We start from the raw sequence: 7,356 nt of genomic DNA on the forward strand, positions 1-7,356 counted from the left end.
GAAACATCTGAAATAAGATTAAGAGAAAGACCTTGTTTTAATGTTGTGTGTCCCTCAAGGGTGGTACTGTGGTTCAGTGGGATGAAGGGCTGTGGTGTTTGGGTCCTAAAAGAGGGTTTTCAATATGTCTCTGTGAAGTTGAAAATGGATTTGCACCTTTCTGTTTCAGAGACTAAAGGCACAGTATTTTTGGCTCCTAACAGTTGATAGATAACATTTTTTTCTGTAGATCATTCTCTATAATTGGACATGAATTATATGAGACCTTTTTACAAAGCATCTGCTTCCTTTTTCTGTCGAGACATCGAGTAGATCTTGCTCCAAAAGAGCAAGGAGGATAATAAAGGCTCTTAACTCTCTGATTTTCATAAAAATTCTGTGAATTTTTTTCACTACTGGAAAAAGTAAACATATGAACTGTTCAGTATATAGAGATGCCAAATGCAGAGTGGTGTTGAGTAAAAACTTTTTTTTTCTTCCCCATTCCTGGGGTGTGTAATTTCTTTAATAGAGACTTTGCTGAACTTCCATCACAACTAAAAATTCCTCAGTATTAAAGCTCAGTGAAAAGAAATCTCAGTGCCTGGAAGACAAGGCAATCAAATCATGTGACAGTCCCATATGCAACTCCAAATCTGTCCTCATAACTGTCTGTAGAGCTCACAAAAGAGTCACACATGTAGCTATTGGAAGAATATCTTACACAATTTGGCACACAAGTTCTAAGATTAGCAGCTGAAGAGGGGGAGGAGGAAGAGAGGAACATAATAGATTAACTGACACCCATCCACTATCTTTCTAAATTGTTTGGAATGTTAAAAATATTATTTTGATCAATCTATATATACACCCTCAAATTTGAAAGAGAAATGCAAAGCATGTTGTGGTTGAAAGAACAAATGGTTTTTTTTTTTAAACACACACACACACGCGCACACACACTATGAAGTATATGTCACTGAACAAGGGAGTCCAGCCAGCTCCCAAGTGGCATGATAACATGATGAAAAGCAATCCAGGATGCTGTGAATCAAAAAGGCATGGGTCTATTTTTAAAGAGGTCTGTGTCTCCCCACCCTGTTTGCCAAGTATAGTTTTTCTGGAGAAGTCCAACCTCCAAAGTAGGTGAGCTTCTAGATATTCCAGGAGTTACCTACCCAACATTTGACCGCCTTCTCCCTTTATAAGTCTTAGGCTTCTCCATACATTACCCATGTTAATCACTAGGCAAACAGAAGAGCTGTCCAACTAGTTCACTTCCCCTATTCTTGAACAGATTGTTTGAGACATAATATGAATACTAATTAATGATAAAATATCTGTGAGTGTTTTGAAATATGGACAAAGATAGCACTTTGAGACAGGCGCCTAGATAGATCTTATGCAACAAGCCCCACTGGTCATATAAAAGGTCAGGGAGCAACTCAGAGATATGAGAGCAAAATTGGCAGAGTTCTTGGCTCCAATACAGTGGGAGAGTGTGGACTACTTTTTTGTTTTGTTTTGTTTTTTTGAAGGGGGTGTTTCATTTTCTTTTTCACCTTTTCCCTCTGTTAAATTGGAAGAGTATAAAATAAAAACTCTCTTCAGAGACAAAGGGAGAGAAAAGCAGTTAGAATTTTGTTAGAGATCAACCACAGTTGATAGAGGAATAAGACTCCAACATGTCTGACCCAGGATTATGGGTCTGGGCTCTGCAGCAAAAGAGGTACAAACAGGTTGGGTCTGACCCAGTGCTCAGTGCCCAAGGCTGCCTCAGACTCTCGGATGCAAAGGCTGAGGAAAGTCATTTAAAAGAATATGATCCTTCTTCAATTCTCATTTTACAAATAAGTCTTCTTAAACTCATAGAAGTGTACCCACAGAGATACAGGAAATATAATTTTCTGTTACAGAGAAAGCATATTATTAGATGCAATTATGAAGATGATTAAAATAATATCTTCTGTATTAAGAACCTGAGGTACTGCCAAAACATACTCTCTCCCCTCCATTCCTTCTAAAACTGAGTATTGTATTTTCTCCTTAAAACCCATTTAAGTTGCCCCATCTGGTCTCAGAAACTTTATCCTTTAATACAGTAGTCTTTGTATTCTCCTCTAATCCTCACACCTAACATGAATGCTTAAATAGTGCTTTATAATCTTGGGACTTCACCAATTGTAATTTGTTCTAATGGCAAAGAAAAGACAAGAGGATTGTTTTTATATAAAATTTGGATTCTATATAATCCAAAATTAGATATAACAACAAAATAATTTATATTTGACCTTAGAGTTGTTTTTGAATTGAATTTTACCAATGGATGTATAAAGTATTAGAGAAATTCATTTGTCTCACTCAAAGAAAAGACAATGTTTCATGAAAATCTGATGTGGGAAAGAATTAAAGTTGACCACAGTCTGTATTTCATGTTCACTCAGTCCTTATCTGTCTGAGAATTTGATATGGATTCCTACACTTTCCTGGAAGTAGATAATACTTTCCAAGACACATTCAAGGTTTGCCATGTTCCAAATGAGAAGTGATTATTTGCATTTCAAAGGTTTCCCTGGAGTTCAACTAAATCTAGAAAGAAGAGAGATGTCAACAAATTTGTCATTATCAAATGAAATGCTGTTAATAGCAGTTGCCTAAAATGACAATAAAGTAAGTCCATAAAATAAAAAAAAGGAAGATGCATAATAAAGACAATTCATTGTGGACATGAATTTTTACGATACCACACATTTTTATGCTTGTGTATATTTATTCATATTTCTCTTCATATGTATTCATCTTTCCCTCCACCTCCACAACATACCTGTTGTTAGTGTGTGAAGGGTGCAGCAAGAACTTTCTTAAATACTTAGGAAAAAAAGAGATATGAAAATGCTTTCTGAGTTAACTGGAAAAATATACACAGTGCTCTGGGGCGGGTCTTTTCCTCATGATTAATTGTTAGGGTTGGCTTGACCCCTTGCCTTGAGACTTAACATTTCATACTGGGTCTTGGTTCCCCAAAGCCATCTCACCTAGAAATTCTCACCTGGACCTCCCTTTATGTCACACAGAGATCCAAGGCTAACTGAAACATCCACCTCTCTATCTCAGCCTTGTACCTGAGATCCAAAACTAGGTTGACTTGGATCTCTGCTTACCTAGATGGTAAGACAGACAACATGCTTGAAGAAGACAAAGGGTGTGTCATCTAATTCTCTTGCATGTTCCAAGTATCCTCATGTTGATGTTATGTTATTTAAGCAAATTCTAGAGAGGGGGTGTTATCCTCAGAAGTGACAGCTAGCACACCAGTTTACGTAGGGACACTGTGAATTCACCAAGAGTGCTATTAGAACTTTGAGTTGGTTGGGTTTCTACCCTCTAAGTATATGAGGGTAAAATAGAATTTAAACCAGTTTTATAAATACGGTTGACATATAGAATCATTAGGAGCAAGAAGTGTGTAGGAAAGGATTTTTACCTTCTCTTGTTCTGTTGCTTAGGCCCTAAAACTTGAAATCTTTCTTGAATTCTTTTTTCATTTACTGCTCATTTTCTATCTGCCAGGAAATCCTCAGTTATACCTTCAAAATATATCCAGAATCCAACAACTTCTTACCAAGTTCCTTGTTACCATCCTGATCCAAGTCACTATCATTTTTCATATAGATTAGTGAGATAATTTCTTAATTGGTCCATCTGCTTCTACCCTTGAGGAAAGTCCATGCTCAAGCCAGTGCCCAAGTGATACTCTTAACATACAAGTCACATCCGGTCAGTGCTCTGCTTAAAACCCTCTTGGCTTCCTATTTTACTCAGAGTAAAAGCCAAATTCTTTCCCCATGTCTATAAGGCCTGGCACAATTCCTGGCCATCTCCTTTGACCTCTCTGGCCTTGGCTTCTAGCCTTCTCTTATAAATTGACCTTGCTGTGGTGACATTAATTTCCTTGGTACTTCTCAAACAGGCCTAAAACTTGAAAACTTCTATTTTATCACATTCCCACTGGCTGTCTCCTTGGCCTAGAGTGCCCTATGCTGGTGACCTGCTTTGTTAAATCGTTTAGTTCCTTCAGGTCTTTGCTCAATTGATGCCTTCTCAATGGGCCCATCTGTGAGTACCCTATTTAATGTAACATCCCCCTCCTGCCAGGTCCTTACCTCCATTCTCCATCTCCCTTATCCAGTCTACTTTTTTTTTTTTGTCTTTCCCTATTAGCATGTAAGTTCCATGAGAACCCAGTACATAGTAAGGAGTGTTTGACAAATATTTGCTAAAAAAAAAATCCCTTTCAGAAGCAACACAGTGAATGATAAGGGAGGGCAATTTGCCAAGAGCAAATACTGAAAATCATGGGAAACACTGTAAAATCTGAACAAAGAATAGGAATATCCCTCTACTTCCAATCAACTTACACAATTCCTTCATTTGAAATAAACCAAAAGATTAAGGAAAAGGAAATCCATAATCTCATGCTTTATTTATTTATTTATTTATTTATTTTTAAAGATTTTATTTATTTATTTGACAGAGAGAGATCACAAGTAGACAGAGAGGCAGGCAGAGAGAGAGAGAGAGAGGGAAGCAGCCTTGCTGTTGAGCAGAGAGCCCGATGCGGGACTCGATCTCAGGACCCTGAGATCATGACCTGAGCCGAAGGCAGCGGCTTAACCCACTGAGCCACCCATGCGCCCCTCATGCTTTATTTTAGATGAGCACAGAAAATAGGTAATAACTAGCAAAACACTATAGTTATTATCATAGAATAAGAGCCATTTATTATTAGAATAACTAATTGTATGATCAATAAGGGATTGACCTGGGCATGGTAAAAACAGTAAAATATGAAAATTTAATTATAGATTACATACCAAATATTAAGTGTCAACTGTTATCATTCCAAGAATAGTTGAATAAGAGTTTAACCTGATACTAATGGCTGAATTTTATTTCAAATTTCTAAACTTTATCTTAAGTAAGAGTATAAATCAGTGTTTCACTTCTATCTAGTTTGAGTGAAAATTAATTCTGTAGAATCTGGGACATTATCCCCAACACCTAGCACAGGGGTTGTGACACTTAAGAGGTATGCAGTAAATGCTTTTTAACTAATAGAGAATGCACAAATCAACATACTTTCTCAGTGTGATTAATTCCCCTTGTGCCTTCTTTCTCTGTGTTAACTGTAGAGCTTCTAATAGCATCTCGGTACGGGGGAAAGGCAATAAAATATCTGTTGTATCTGCCTGTCTCATATATAAGTAAAGGCAATAAAACAATGAGAATTGTCCAGCTTGCTCTTCTGAAAACTTACTGTTAAATGATATAACCATATTTTCTTTCAACCAGTAGGGTAACAGGCTCAAGATCAAGTGGGAGATGAGGCATCCCCCAATTTACCCAACAAGATATCTAATCATTTTTTTCCTTCTATTGTTCACTTTCTATCTTCCAGTGAAGTTTCAGAATAATGTTAAATAGATGGTCCAAAGTTTGAGAGAGGGATGCAAACTTACTAGGGTCAGATTCATGTGGGAGATAGACTTTAGACTTTGGAGACCTAGGTTATGTGCGTTTGGATAATTTACCGTGTGAAACCAGTTTTCCTCTCCATAAAATAACAATTATGGTTCTTGAGAGGATGGTAGATAATGTATGTGGAATTCTCAGTACTTGGTAGACAAAATATAAATAGTCACTATTAATTTAAGGTTGAATCATCAGAAAATCGTATGATCCTGCAAAGCAAATGTTTGGTAGTATATGCAATTGTTTTCTATATATACTTGGTAGCTTAATTACTCGAGAATTATGGTAGTAATTTTTTCTTTTGATTTGGACTTTCTATCTTCATATTCAATGCTGTCGGTTTAGTCACATGGATGAATTACAACTTATTGCTTCTTATAACAGTCTGAGAAAGTATTAATTAATAATTTAATAGTAGTGAAAAATTTGATTTAATGAGTTCTTAAATCATAACAAATTACTATTCTATCAAGGTTTACATTTATATGTAGCACAAAGTTAATTATGGCCATTTATTTATTTATTCAGTAAATTTTTACTGAATGCCTATATGTACCAAATACTAACTTTGCTGGGGATGCAATATAAAAATATATCAGTCTACTCTGAAGGAATCGCACTGGAGTGAGAAGATAGTTATGCCAATAGAGGGCCACTGAATCATTTAGAAGACCAGTAAAAAGGCATTGCAACAGTTTAATCAAGAGACAAATTACTGAACTGGGGCAGTGGCAGTGAGTTGAAATGGAGAGTACTTATATTTATGGATGATATTCAGTAACTGGAATGGATGGAATGTGATGTTTAGTGAGATGCATATTTAGGGAGGGCACGATGTAAAGGAAAAAAAATCTAGGCTGCTTACAGGATCCAGTTTGATTTAGAGTCACAAGTTGTAAATGTGATGCATTAAACAAAATGTTCTCCTTAAAATGTAACTCATGGAATCATCAGTGATATTTGAATCAATAACAGGAAATGGAAGCAATAATGATGTTAAATTTAAGTAGAAGAGGACCCGTAGAAAAAAATAAAACGGAATGTTAACAAATGCAACTAGTTACATGACCACCATATAAATTAGGTGTAATGATTTATGATGATAAAAACCACTGGAACTATAGGCAGAAATTTTAGATTACTGGTTTCATGAATAACCCTCAATTTTTGTTTTTCTTTTGTTCTACAGCAAATATCCAATGTCCCAGGTCAGCAGCAGTGTATTTAAAAAGCATACTAATCTCACTAAGGTGAGACTCAAAAGGGCTTCCAACCCTCAACTTAGAGGCTGGTGCCCCAGGGCCAATTCAGCATGAGTGTGCCCAACTAGTTCTAACTTGCTGCAATCATTTAGCAAGAGAAAAGTCTCTATTGCAAAAGGGATATAGTCACTGGATTGGTCTGCTCTTTAAAAAGCTATTTAGAGTTTGAAGTGCAAGCTGCTTGCCGAACAAAAATCCTCAGACACAATCAGCCACAGAATTTCAACCAGACCTCAAGTATTTCACAAAGAATGATGTATCATTTGTCCAAAGAGAATGAAACACCTGTTTCTAAGAGTGATTTAAGTCAATAAGGAATAAACTCAATCTTTGTTATGAATGCTTTCTGGTGTCTGAATGATTATTGCCCTTTCAGAGGGCAAAGTGCACAAAAGATTCTGTGACCTTGTGACTTGACAGTCAAATAACCACCATTATGCTCAGTCAATGTAAATAAGCATGGCTGACAATGCGCTAATTGGCTGCCTCTGGTCAGCCAAGTGTACTTTTGACCTTAATGAGAACCTAATCAATTAATACTTAAGGCAATAAAGACCTCTTGCTGATTAAGTAAGACAAAAAT

Source organism: Meles meles, chromosome 6 (assembly GCF_922984935.1).
Source record: "Meles meles chromosome 6, mMelMel3.1 paternal haplotype, whole genome shotgun sequence".
NCBI lineage: Eukaryota > Metazoa > Chordata > Mammalia > Carnivora > Mustelidae > Meles > Meles meles.